This window comes from Aegilops tauschii, chromosome 4, assembly GCF_002575655.3.
Source record: "Aegilops tauschii subsp. strangulata cultivar AL8/78 chromosome 4, Aet v6.0, whole genome shotgun sequence".
Classification (NCBI taxonomy): Eukaryota; Viridiplantae; Streptophyta; class Magnoliopsida; order Poales; family Poaceae; genus Aegilops; species Aegilops tauschii.
In genome coordinates, this window is record NC_053038.3 from 492,836,629 (window position 1) to 492,851,307 (window position 14,679).

General features: G+C 44.9%; 1 long non-coding RNA gene and 1 other non-coding gene across 2 annotated transcripts; both read left to right on the forward strand.

The window, feature by feature from the left end:
* The first annotated feature begins 418 nt into the window (after positions 1–418).
* Positions 419–3,606, forward strand: LOC109741586 (uncharacterized). The gene is made up of 6 exons (XR_012182596.1): positions 419–681; positions 859–918; positions 1,176–1,579; positions 2,041–2,376; positions 2,467–2,538; positions 3,126–3,606. It is a non-coding gene; the product is annotated as an uncharacterized lncRNA (long non-coding RNA).
* Positions 890–954, forward strand: LOC120963698 (small nucleolar RNA snoR101). The gene has a single exon (XR_005755447.1). It is a non-coding gene; the product is annotated as a small nucleolar RNA snoR101 (small nucleolar RNA).
* Positions 3,607–14,679: the final 11,073 nt, after the last annotated feature.

Sequence of the window (14,679 nt, forward strand, 5' to 3'; positions counted from 1 at the left end):
TGCCAAAAATCTCTCCATATATATATTATATATATATATATAATAATAATAATAAAGCACGGATTGAGGCTGTCAGGTTCACCGTCGTGGCTTTATTGCATAAAGGTCCCTGTGCTTTTTAGTATTTGACCCGTAGTCCTATTTTAAGTGACCATCAGAGAAAACGTTTTGTTTTTACATAAAGAACCCTGCATTTTTGTGTATTCGGCCTGCGATCCTTTTATGGTGCAAAAACGGGTGCGCCCGAGCCAGGGAGCTCGGCGCCACGCCAGGCGCTCGCCCCGACCCCGCCTTCCTCCGCCGCCTCGCCGCGTCTGCCGGCCTCACCGGAGATCACCGCCGTCGCGACCAGGTCACGTCGCTGCACCTGGCTTCTCCTCCTCCCTCTCCTTCCTTCCTCCCTCTCACCATCTCTCTCCCCCTCTCATTGCAGCGCCGCCATGGCCGCCCCGAGCTTCGCCGGCAGCCGCGCCGCCCGCCTCCGGCCACGACTCCGGTGGGATCCAGCCACCCCTGCCCGGATCCGCATCCTCTGCTCCGCCGTGCCCCCGATCTGGCCACCACCAAGCCTCCCGCACTGATCCGCCCGTCCACCGGCCCCCCCCTGCTCGATTCGGTTTGACGAGCGAAGTTAAATGTCTTGTGGTGTCGAGGATAATAGTTTTTTTTAGCTCCCGCATGGTGAGTTGAGGAGGTTCTATTTAGTTTTTGATCTGTCGTGAACGATTCCTGTATGGAATTGGTGGATCTTTGTGAAAATTCGTACATATCTCAGTGCTCTGCGTTCTACTTGTTACTGTCGCTTTAGTCCTTTCATTCTTTGATCCTTAAACGTGAGTTGCTGCGGTGAATTAGCAGCTCATTGGTGGATCCATGAATCGGCGGTGATGAATTAGCAACTTGATCTCTGAACTTCAGGTAAGTTCATGTGGATACTATATCAATCCTGATGCATAATTTATTCTTATTTATTCAATTCCAATCGGCATGTTCTCTGCCGTAACAATATATGGTTTTGCCTAGAAGGATGGTACCAAAAAAGAGTGAATCCACCATCTTCTTTGAATGCCACATTGTGAAACCTTTTCTTCTCTGGCTGATCTGTCTTTGCCCACCCTTACTCCTCGATGCGCCTCCGTGTAGATGACTAAGCTATTTATTCTGTTTATTTGCAGGTGATTTGTTGCGGCTGGTTCCGGGTTCTGTGCTCTTCTGAAGGTGAACACATGCCAGGAAGGAAAGCTTGTCTGGTCGTGGCGCGGCATAGGATGGATTGATGGTTGCTTCCTTTCGAACCACACAAACCCCTTCTAGCATGGTCGAGATGATCAAAATGGAGGAGGGTATCAGTATGTGGCTGTTTGTTTCCTTGGTACTGAAATGCTATCAAGCAGCTGGCTTCAGTGGCGGAGCTTCCTGTAGACCAACAGACACCACAAGACATCATAATGACCTGAAGCTCCGTTGGTGAGGAGCATTGCCGCTGCTGCAGGTTAGGGAGGAGGGTCGGGGCAACCACGAATTACGTCCTGCACTGCTTCAACACCGGCCTATTCTAGCATGAATCTTCTACCGTAAGGTATTTTCTTGTGCACTTGGATGCTTGTACCAATATTTAATGCTTTTCGTTCGTGAAATTGAGCACTAGCTGGTCAAACTATAGGTTTACTTCATGTTTCTTCCCTTGGTAATTTATAAATTTTTCCTGTATTGATAATCTGGTTCTAAATTTCGTTTGAAATTGAGGGGATGTGATTTTCAGCCCTCAAGCAAAAAAGTGATTGAGGGTTCTAGCTATACGACGAAATTAATTTCAGCAGTTTAAGTTTTCACTACACTTTTTGCAAACACTGGTTAAATTTCCTTTTGCTAAGAAGACCTCACATGCTTGAGGTTGAGGTTAATTTCCTGTCTTCGAAATTATGATATAAGGATTTTATGCTGGTGTTTAAGTCAGCACAGCCTCTTCTTATTTTTTGTGTTTTTAACCTATACATGTGCAGCTGCAGAATTTGCCACTGACATCACATATATATGCAGGATTTGATGCAGCAAGGGCCATTTGTTTGACAGAAATAGAGTTGTTACCGCAAGAGGTACAAATCAAGGACCGAGGAGGGACAAATTTTACTACAGATCTGCGCCATTGATTTGGTCATCTCTGTCAGTAGCAAGTTGCATAAGAAAGGGTGGTGGCGTTGCAGAGGCGTGAATGAAAAAGTTAGTCTGGGAGACAGTTATAATTGTGAGTCCCTCAATTATAGAGCGGATCCAGGTGAAAGATGTAGGTGGTGTGTGGATTGAACTCTAGATCAGGAACCTGCAGTACTAGATGGACGATAACTATGCTTACAATTGTTGATCGAGAACTGTGAGGTATGTGTCTGTCCCTCTTCCACCCATATCAACATGTAATTTTGTAAGAAGCTAATTTAGTATACCAAGAACATCATGTTTTAGACACAGACTGCAGATCGATGTACTTTGTCCGTCTTTCCTTCACCAAAGCATGCGTTGTGAGATCATGATTACTACCAGGTACAACATTGCAATTTATTTTCCAGAATGTTCCTTGAACACACTCCCAAGTTCCCAACCATCAGCAATTATAGTCTCCTCAATTCGGATGCATAGGAATGCAACTTTTATCCGAGAATGTGCAACAAAAGCATGTTGTTTGTATCTGTTGACCATTGAAATCCCAAGACCAATGCATGGAGAAGTAGCTTGTGAACCCTAAGTTATTTATTGAGAAATTAAACCACATATTTGACTACTTATTGATCTCCGAGCTCTATAAATTATCCTTAATCTGTTTTTTGTGAAGACAGAGGATGAGAAAGAAACAGTATCCAGTACCGTGTACTATACTAACATTGTAATTATGGGTCCGTGCCACCTATTTCTATTTTGAAGCTGTTCTTTTAGGAACAGATGATTACACATGAAGTAATGGTATCCATGACTATGTACTATAGTAACATTAGAAATTATGGGTCCATGCTAGGTATTTATATTTTGAAGCAATTCCGTCAGGAACAGATGATCACACAATATCTTTTGATAAATCCTTTTTACCTAGCTTCTGATTTCTATTACCAGAAACAGATTGTCTGTTCTTACAGGAAACATCTACAAACAGCCGTTATTCGTTATTGTGCTCTTCCATGTTGCGCCGCTGACAAGAGGATGGAGGGTTTTAGTCGTCGTCGCGGAGAAGAAGGGTAACCACCAAGCAGGAGAGAGGGAGGAAAGCTATGCCCGTTCGCTGGAAGCCAGGCAACCCGGCGCCATCGTTGAGGAGAGCGAGGAGGGGCTAGATTACGCCGCCACAGAGGTGAGCTACGAGGGGCTGCGGCGTCCCTGCATAGGAGGGGGGAGAGAAGCCGCCACCGCACCACGTGATTCTGCTTGAAACTCCTCGGACCTTGCACCAGGCTCAAGCGTGAGTCCACTGATCTTCATATTCAGGCTGCAACATTTTCTGAATTTTAAGTTTGGCTGAAGATGCTCTTACTCGTACACTAGATCAACTGTACAAATTGCTCTAAATGTACTGCTTGACTGCTTGTCTTTATTTTAATCATTTTCTTTGGCAGCTCTAAATTTTTAGTTTGGCTCATTGTCTTTCTCTGGTGTACAAATGCTTTCAATTTTTAGTTTGGCTCGTTGTCTCTTCAGAAATCTGAAGAAAACTATACTGTGGAAGGATGGCAATATTATTTGCTGCTTCTCGTCAATTGTTCGGTTCATTCCTTGCATAAACTCTAGCTTTGTTTCTGCTCATGTCTATGCAATGCAAGTATACATGATAGCTTTTCTGCAATGTTGTTTTATTCCGTAAGTGTTCTTTTTCAGTGGCTGTTGTTTGTATTGTTAACTGGCTAAAAAACTGATGTTTGTCTTTCTAATGGCTGAAAACGGCAAGTCTAAATCATGGTTTTTGTTCAGATGCGCTGGATGCCTTAGACGTTTGTACCCTTGGGTTGTTTTTGAATGACAATTAATGTCCGGGCGCATGTTACTGTTGGAGAACGTAGCAATAATTCAAAATTTTCCTACGTGTCACCAAGATCAATCTAGGAGATGCTAGCAACGAGAGAGAGGGAGTGCATCTTCATACCCTTGAAGATCGCTAAGCGGAAGCGTTATAAGAACGCGGTTGATGGAGTCGTACTCGCGGCGATTCAAATCGTGGAAGATCCGATCTAGCGCCGAACGGACGGAGCCTCCGGGTTCAACACACGTACACGGGAGAGGAGAAGTTGAGGGAAAACTCCAGCAGCACGACGGCGTGGTGGCAATGGAGCTCATGGTTCTCCGACAGAGCTTCGCGAAGCACTACGGAGGAGGAGGAGGAGTTGGAGGAGGAGAGGGCTGCCCCAGGCAAAGGGTGTGGCTGCCCTCCCACCCCCTCATTATATATAGGGGGAAGGGGAGAGGGGGCCGGCCCCTCTAGATGGATCTAGAGGAGGAGGCGGCGGCCAGGGGAAACCCTAGATGGGTTTGGGCGCCCCCACCCCCTTGGAAACTTGCCCCCCAAGCCGGGAGGGGCGGCTGCCCTAGGGGTGGCGCCCCACCTCTCCTGGTAACGTGAGAGGGGTTGGGAGGGGCGCACAGCCCCTTAGTGGGCTGGTTTGCCCCTTTCCCTTGGCCCATAAGGCCCCCCAACGCTTGTCGGGGCCTCCGAAACCCCTTTCGGACATGCTGGCCATACCCTGGTTCCCCCGGAACAATTCCGGACTCCAATACCCTTCGTCCAATATACTGATCTTCACCTTCGGACCATTCCGGAGCTCCTCGTCATGTCCGGGATCTCATCCGGGACTCCGAACAACCTTCAGTGACCACATACTATTTCCCATAACAACTCTAGCGTCACCGAACCTTAAGTGTGTAGACCCTACGGGTTCGGGAACCATGCAGACATGACCGAGACGTTCTCCGACCAATAACCAACAGCGGGATCTGGATACCCATGTTGGCTCCCACATGTTCCACGATGATCTCATCGGATGAACCACGATGTCGGGGATTCAATCAATCCCGTATACAATTCCCTTTGTCCGTCGGTATGTTACTTGCCCGAGATTCGATCGTCGGTATCCCTATACCTTATTCAATCTCGTTACCGGCAAGTCTCTTTACTCGTTCCGTAACGCATGATCCCGTGGCTAACTCATTAGTCACATTGAGCTCATTATGATGATGCATTACCGAGTGGGCCCAAAGATACCTCTCCGTCATACGGAGTGACAAATCTCAGTCTCGATTCGTACCAACCCAACAGACATTTTCGGAGATACCTGTAGTGCACCTTTATAGCCACCCAGTTACGTTGTGACGTTTGGTACACCCAAAGCATTCCTACGGTATCCGGGAGTTGCACAATCTCATGGTCTAAGGAAACGATACTTGACATTAGAAAAGCTCTAGCAAACGAACTACACGATCTTGTGCTATGCTTAGGATTGGGTCTTGTCCATCACATCATTCTCCTAATGATGTGATCCCGTTATCAATGACATCCAATGTCCATGGTAAGGAAACCATAACCATCTATTGATCAACGAGCTAGTCAACTAGAGACTCACTAGGGACATGTTGTGGTCTATGTATTCACACATGTATTACGGTTTCTAGTTAATACAATTATAGCATGAACAATAGACAATTATCATGAACAAGGAAATGCAATAATAACTATTTTATTATTGCCTCTAGGGCATATTTCCAATAGTCTCTCACTTGCACTAGAGTCAATAATCTAGTTCACATCACTATGTGATTGTAATGAATCCAACACCCATGGGGTTTGTTCATATCTCGCTTGTGAGAGAGGTTATTAGTCAACGGGTCTGAACCTTTCAGATCCGTGTGTGCTTTACAAATCTCTATGTCATCTTGTAGATGCAGCTACCACGCGCTACTTGGAGCCATTCCAAATAACTGCTCTACTATACGAATCCGGTTTACTACTCAGAGTCATCCGGGTTAGTGTCAAAGTTTGCATCGACTTAACCCTTTACGACGAACTCTTTTACCACCTCCATAATCGAGAAAATTCCTTAGTCCACTAGTTACTAAGGATAAGTTCGACCGCTGTCATGTGATCCATTCCTGGATCACTCTTGTACCCCTGACTGACTCATGGCAAGGCACACTTCAGGTGCGGTACACAGCATAGCATACTGTAGAGCCTACGTCTAAAGCATAGGGGACGACCTTCGTCCTTTCTCTCTCTTCTGCCGTGGTCAGGTCTTGAGTCTTACTCAATACTCACACCTTGTAACACAGCCAAGAACTCCTTCTTTGCTGATCTATTTTGAACTCCTTCAAAATCTTGTCATGGTATGTATTCATTTGAAAGTATTATTAAGCGTTTTTGATCTATCCTTATAGATCTTGATGCTCAATGTTCAAGTAGCTTAATCCAGGTTTTCCATTGAAAAACACTTTTCAAATAACCCTGTATGCTTTCCAGAAATTCTACATCATTTCTGATCAACAATATGTTAACAACATATACTCATCAAAAATTCTATAGTGCTCCCACTCACTTCTTTGGAAATACAAGTTTCTCATAAACTTTGTATAAACCCAAAATCTTTGATCATCTCATCAAAGCATACATTCCAACTCCGAGATGCTTACTCCAGTCCTTAGAAGGATTGCTGGAGCTTTGCATACTTGTTAGCATATTTTAGGATTGACAAAACCTTCTGGTTGTATCACATACAACCTTTCCTCAAGAAAATCGTCGAGAAAACAATGTTTTGACATCCTATCTGCAAGATTTCATAAATAATGCAGTAACTGCTAATATAATTCCAACAGACTCTTAGCATCGCTACGAGTGAGAAAGTCTCATCGTAGTCAACTCCTTGAACTTGTCGGAAAACACCTTAACGACAAGTCGAGCTTTCTTAATGGTGACACTTACCATCATTGTCCGTCTTCCTTTTAAAATCCATCTGCACCCAACAGCCTTACGACCATCAAATAGTTCTTCCAAAGTCTATACTTTGGTTTTATACATGGATCCTCTCTCGGATTTTATGGCCTCGATCCATTCGTCGGAATCCGGGCCCACCATCGTTTCTCCATAGCTCGTAGGTTCATTGTTGTCTAGCAACATGACTTCCAAGACATGATTACGTACCACTTTGAAGTAGTACGCATCCTTGTCGACCTACGAGGTTTGGTACTGACTTGATCCGAAGTTTCATGATCACTATCATAAGCTTCCACTTCAGTTGGTGTAGGTGCCACAGGAACAACTTCCTGTGCCCTGCTACACACTAGTTGAAGTGACGGTTCAATAACCTCATCAAGTCTCCACCATCCTCCCACTCAATTCTTTCGAGAGAAACTTTTCCTCGAGAAAGGACCCGTTTCTAGAAACAATCACTTTTGCTTCCGGATCTGAAATAGGAGGTATACCCAACTGTTTTGGGTATTCTATGAAGATGCATTTATCCGCTTTGGGTTCGAGCTTATCAGCCTGAAACTTTTTCACATAAGCGCCGCAACCCCAAACTTTTAAGAAACGACAACTTAGGTTTCTCTAAACCATAGTTCATACGGTGTCGTCTCAACGGAATTGCGTGGTGCCCTATTTAAAGTGAATGCGGTTGTCTCTAATGCCTAACCCATAAACGATAGTGGTAATTCGATAAGAGACATCATGGTATGCACCATATTCAATAGGGTGCAGTTATGATGTTCGGACACACCATCACACTATGGTGTTCCAGGCGGTATTAGTTGTGAAACAATTTCCACGATGTCTCAATTGTGTGCCAAACTCGTAACTCAGATATTCATCTCTATGATCATATCATAGACATTTTATCCTCTTGTCACGATGATCTTCAACTTCACTCTGAAATTACTTGAACCTTTCAATAATTCAGACTTGTGTTTCATCAAGTAAATATACTCAGCATCTACTCAAATCATCTGTGAAGTAAGAACATAACGATATCCACCGCGTGCCTCAGCACTCATTGGATTGCACACATCAAATGTATTACTTCCAACAAGTTGCTCTCTTGTTCCATCTTACTGAAAACGAGGCCTTTCAGTCATCTTGCCCATGTGGTATGATTTGCATGTCTCAAGTGATTCAAAATCAAGTGAGTCCAAACGATCCATCTATATGGACTTTCTTCATGCATATATACTAATAGACATGGTTCGCATGTCTCAATCTTTTCAAAAATGAGTGAGTCCAAAGATCCATCAACATGGAGCTTCTTCATGCGTTTTATACCAATATGACTCAAGTGGCAGTGCCACAAGTATGTGGTACTATCTTATATCTTTTGGCATGAACATGTGTATCACTACGATCGAGATTCAACAAACCATTCATTTTAAGTGCAAGACCAGTTAATGTATTATTCAAATAGACAGAGTAACCATTATTCTCCTTAAATGAATAACTGTATTGCGATAAACATAATCCAATCATGTCTATGCTCAATGCAAACACCAAATAACAATTATTTAGGTTTAACATCAATCTCGATGGTAGAGGGAGCATGCGATGCTTGATCACATCAACCTTGGAAACACTTCCAACACATATCGTCATCTCACCTTTAGCTAGTCTCCGTTTATTCCGTAGCCTTTTATTTCGAGTTACCAACACTTAGCAACCGAACCGGTATCTAATACCCTGGTGCTACTAGGAGTACTAGTAAAGTACACATTCATATAATGTATATCCAATATACTTCTGTCGACCTTGCCTGCCTTCTCATCTACCAAGTATCTAGGGTAGTTCTGCTTCAGTGACCGTCCCCCTCATTACAGAAGCACTTAGTCTCGGGTTTGGGTTCAACCTTGGGTTTCTTCACTAGAGCAGCAACTGATTTGCCGTTTCATGAAGTATCCCTTCTTTCCCTTGCCCTTCTTGAAACTAGTGGTTTTACTAACCATCAACAATTGATGCTCCTACTTGATTTCTACTTTCGCGGTGTCAAACATCGCGAGTTGCTCAAGGATCATCATGTCTATTCCTGATATGTTATAGTTCATCACGAAGCTCTAATAGCTTGGTGGCAGTGACTATGGAGAACCATCACTATCTCATCTGGAAGATTAACTCCCACTCGATTCAAGCGATTGTAGTCTCAGACAATCTGAGCACATGCTCAACGATTGAGCTTTTCTCCCTTAGTTTGCAGGCTTAAAAAACTTGTCAGAGGTCTCATACCTCTTGACGTGGGCACCAGTCTGAAATCCCAATTTCAGTCTTTGGAACATCTCATTTGTTCTGCGACGTTTCAAAAACGTCTTTGGCGCCTCAATTCTAAACCGTTAGCATTACACACTGAACTATCACGTAGTCATCAAAACGTGTATGTCAGATGTTCGCAACATCCACAGATGACGCTCGAGGTTCACACACTGAGCGGTGCATTAAGGACATAAGCCTTCTGCGCAGCAATGAGGACAATCCTCAGTTTACGGACCGAGTCCGCATAATTTCTACTATCAACTTTCAACTAAATTTTCTCTAGGAACATATCTTAAACAGTAGAACCAAAGCGTAAGCTATGACATAATTTGCAAAGACCTTTTGACTATGTTCATGATAATTAAGTTCATCTGATTATTTAATGAACTCCCACTTAGATAGACATCCCTCTAGTCATCTAAGTGATACATGATCCAAATCGACTAGACCGTGTCCGATCATCACGTGAGACGGACTAGTCATCAAAGGTGAACATCTCCATGTTGATCGCATCTACCATATGACTCATGTTCGACCTTTCGGTCTCTCGTGTTCCGAGGCCATGTTTGTACATGCTAGGCTCGTCAAGTCAACCTAAGTGTTTCACATGTGTAAATCTGGCTTACACCCGTCGTATGCGAACGTTAGAATCTATCACACCCGATCATCACGTAGTGCTTCGAAACAACGAACCTTCGCAACGGTGCACAGTTAGGGGGAACACATCTCTTGAAATTTTAGTGAGGGATCATCTTATTTATGCTACCTTCGTTCTAAGCAAATAAGATGTAAACATGACAAACATCACATGCAAATCATAAAGTGACATGATATGGCCAATATCATCTTGCGCCTTTGATCTCCATCTTCGAGGCGCGGCATGATCACCTTCGTCACCGGCATGACACCAAGATCTCCATCATCATGATCTCCATCATCGTGTCTTCATGAAGTTGTCTCGCCAACTATTACTTCTACTACTATGGCTAACGGTTAGCAATAAAGTAAAGTAATTACATGGCGTTTTTCATTGACACACAGGTCATAGAATAAATTAAGACAACTCCTATGGCTCCTGCCGGTTGTCATACTCGTCGACATGCAAGTCGTGATTCCTATTACAAGAACACGATCAATCTCATACATCACATATATCATTCATCACATCCTTTTGGCCATATCACATCACATAGCATACCCTGCAAAAACAAGTTAGACGTCCTCTAATTGTTGTTGCATGTTTTACGTGGCTGCTATGGGTTTCTAGCAAGAACGTTTCTTACCTACGCAAAAGCCACAACGGTGATATGCCAATTGCTATTTACCCTTCATAAGGACCCTTTTCATCGAATCCGATCCGACTGAAGTGGGAGAGACTGGCACCAGCTAGCCACCTTATGCAACAAGTGCATGTCAATCGATGGAACCTGTCTCACGTAAGTGTACGTGTAAGGTCGGTCCGGGCCGCTTCATCCCACGATGCCGCCAAATCAAGATAAGACTAGTAACGGTAAGCATATTGAACAAACCAACGCCCACAACTACTTGTGTTCTAGTCGTGCATAGAATCTACGCATAGACCTAGCTCTGATACCACTGTTGGAGAACGTAGCAATAATTCAAAATTTTCCTACGTGTCACCAAGATCAATCTAGGAGATGCTAGTAACGAGAGAGAGGGAGTGCATCTTCATACCCTTGAAGATCGCTAAGCGGAAGCGTTACAAGAACGCGGTTGATGGAGGCGTACTCGCGGCGATTCAAATCACGGAAGATCCGATCTAGCGCCGAACAACCTTCGGTGACCACATACTATTTCCCATAACAACTCTAGCGTCACCGAACCTTAAGTGTGTAGACCCTACGGGTTCGGGAACCATGCAGACATGACTGAGACGTTCTCCGGCCAATAACCAACAGCGGGATCTGGATACCCATGTTGGCTCCCACATGTTCCACGATGATCTCATCGGATGAACCACGATGTCGGGGATTCAATCAATCCCGTATACAATTCCCTTTGTCCATCGGTATGTTACTTGCCCGAGATTCGATCGTCGGTATCCCTATACCTTGTTCAATCTCGTTACCGGCAAGTCTCTTTACTCGTTCCGTAACGCATGATCTCGTGGCTAACTCATTAGTCACATTGAGCTCATTATGATGATGCATTACCGAGTGGGCCCAGAGATACCTCTCCGTCATACGGAGTGACAAATCCAGTCTCAATTCGTACCAACCCAACAGACACTTTCGGAGATACCTGTAGTGCACCTTTATAGCCACCCAGTTACGTTGTGATGTTTGGTACACCAAAGCATTCCTACGGTATCCGGGAGTTGCACAATCTCATGGTCTAAGGAAACGATACTTGACATTAGAAAAGCTCTAGCAAATGAACTACACGATCTTGTGCTATGCTTAGGATTGGGTCTTGTCCATCACATCATTCTCCTAATGATGTGATCCCGTTATCAATGACATCCAATGTCCATGGTAAGGAAACCATAACCATCTATTGATCAACGAGCTAGTCAACTAGTGGCTCACTAGGGACATGTTGTGGTCTATGTATTCACACATGTATTACGGTTTCTAGTTAATACAATTATAGCATGAACAATAGACAATTATCATGAACAAGGAAATGCAATAATAACTATTTTATTATTGCCTCTAGGGCATATTTCCAACAGTTACAACGTGACTTGGCATGGCAAGCACTAGATCCCAGTTCGTGTTTTAGCGCTCTTTTCTTGATGGTGCCATGAGCAATGACCACAACAGCTACTGGATACCACACGCCGTCCTTCCCCTCCCATGATCCCATCCCATATTCCCATGACCTGCAGTAGAATATGTGGGTTGGCACCAACTAAATGATTAAAATGGCATTGTTCATGATAAATGCATCACTTACAATAAGGCTTCATCATTGATGATAAATGTCTCACTTTTCATAGTAATTGGTGTTGCGAAGCATGGACGTTGTGCCAATATGCCCATCTGGAAAGCATGTAAGTGGCGACACAAATGGGGTGGACTTGAGCCATGCTTATTGGACTCCCGTTGCAACGCACGGGCACGTTTGCTAGTAATATAAAAGTGTATAATAAAGCCCAATAATGTCCAAAATAGAATATAATATAGCATGGAACAATAAAAAATTATAGATACGTTGGAGACGTATCAGCGATCACATTGACTTTGGAACCATTTCCCATGCGCATCGTCACCTCGTCCTTAGCTAGTCTTCGCTTAATCCGTAGTCCCTATTTCGAGTTGCAAATATTAGCAACAGAACCAGTATCAAATACCTAGGTGCTACTGCGAGCTCTAGTAAGGTACACTTCAATAACATGTATATCACATATACCTTTGTTCACCTTGCCATCCTTCTTATCCGCCAAATACTTGGGGCAGCTCCGCTTCCAGTGACCAGTATGTTTGCAGTAGAAGCACTCAGTCTTAGGCTTAGGTCTAGACTTGGGTTTCTTCTCCTGAGCAGCAACTTGTTTGCCGTTCTTCTTGAAGTTCCCCTTCTTCTTCCCTTTACCCTTTTTCTTGAAACTGGTGGTCTTGTTGACCATCAACACTTGATGCTCCTTCTTGATTTCTACCTCCGCAGCCTTTAGCATTGCGAAGAGCTCGGGAATTGTCTTATCCATCCCTTGCATATTATAGTTCATCACGAAGCTCTTGTAGCTTGGTGGCAGTGATTGAAGAATTCTGTCAATGGCACTATCATCCGGAAGATTAACTCCCAGTTGAATCAAGTGATTGTTATACCCAAACATTTTGAGTATATGTTCACTGACAGAACTATTCTCCTCCATCTTGCTGTTGTAGAACTTATTGGAGACTTCATGTCTCTCAATCCGGCCATTTGCTTGAAATATTAACTTCAACTCCTGGAACATCTCATATGCTCCATGACGTTCAAAACATTGTTGAAGTCCTAGTTCTAAGCCGTAAAGCATGGCACACTGAACTATCGAGTAGTCATCAGCTTTGCTCTGCCAGACGTTCTTAACGTTGTCAGTTGCATCTGCAGCAGGTGTCAGTGTCAAAACCGGCGGATCTCGGGTAGGGGGTCCCGAACTGTAAGGGGTCAGTAGCAAACCCGCGGGGGTCGTGGCCTCGCCCGCGAGCTTCTCCTCCATGCAGCCCACCCTCACGGGGGGCAGCAAAGTCGCCGCGCCTCCGTTCAGCACCAACAGCAGGGGCGCTGTGGGCAACAACTCCTGTTGTCGGTGTCAAAACCGGCGGATCTCGGGTAGGGGGTCCCGAACTGTGCGTCTAAGGCGGATGGTAACAGGAGGCGGGGGACACGATGTTTACCCAGGTTCGGGCCCTCTCGATGGAGGTAATACCCTACTTCCTGCTTGATTGATGTTGATGATATGAGTATTACAAGAGTTGATCTACCACGAGATCGTAGAGGCTAAACCCTAGAAGCTAGCCTATGGTATGATTGTTCTTGCCCTACAGACTAAATCCTCCGGTTTATATAGACACCAGAGGGGGCGAGGGTTACACAGAGTCAGTTACAAGGGAGGAGATCTACATATCCGTACTGCCAAGCTTGCCTTCCACGCCAAGGAGAGTCCTATCCGGACACGGGACGGAGTCTTCAATCTTGTATCTTCATAGTCCAAGAGTCCGGCCAAAGGATATAGTCCGGCTGTCCGAGGACCCCCTAATCCAGGACTCCCTCAGTAGCCCCCGAACCAGGCTTCAATGACGATGAGTCCGGCACGCAGATTGTCTTCGACATTGCAAGGCGGGTTCTTCTCCAAATTCTGAGTACCTGTCAAGTATTGTCTGGCTTCCCATGAATGTTGCACTCCTCGGCTTCTGCGTCTAATAATGGCTATCCTCCACGTGTCAAGCGAATGCGAGAAGTCGGGGCATTTTTGCACTTGCCACCCTAACCATGTGAGTAAATCGTCTATTTAAGGGACCGAGGATCCTTAGATCCAGATCACACCATCCTGCCTCAGCGAGTATCCATCGGAGCGCGCCCGAAAAAATCCATCCTATCATGGTCGGTCGTTGCAGCTCCTCCTCTCGCTCCCGTAACCCTAAGCCAGGCAACTGGAAGAAGTGTTCCGTTTCCCACAGACAGTTAGTAGAGTTACAGACCCAGGGGTTTCTTCCTCCTGCGTATATGGTCCCCGTCCGAGCTGGACTAGCCACTTACAATGGCGGGGAACAAGCGGAGAGCTTTCCCAACCCGTCGATGGGGGAGCGGGTATGCCTTGTCCCGTACTTGTTAAGGGGACTCGGATTTCCAATCCATCCGTTCCTCCGCGGGCTCCTGGAGTTCTACGGCCTCCAGCTGCATAATTTTACTCCTGCCTCCATATTACACATCGCAGGCTATGTCGCCCTTTGCGAGCTGTTTTTGGGATGTGAAGCTCATTTCGGGCT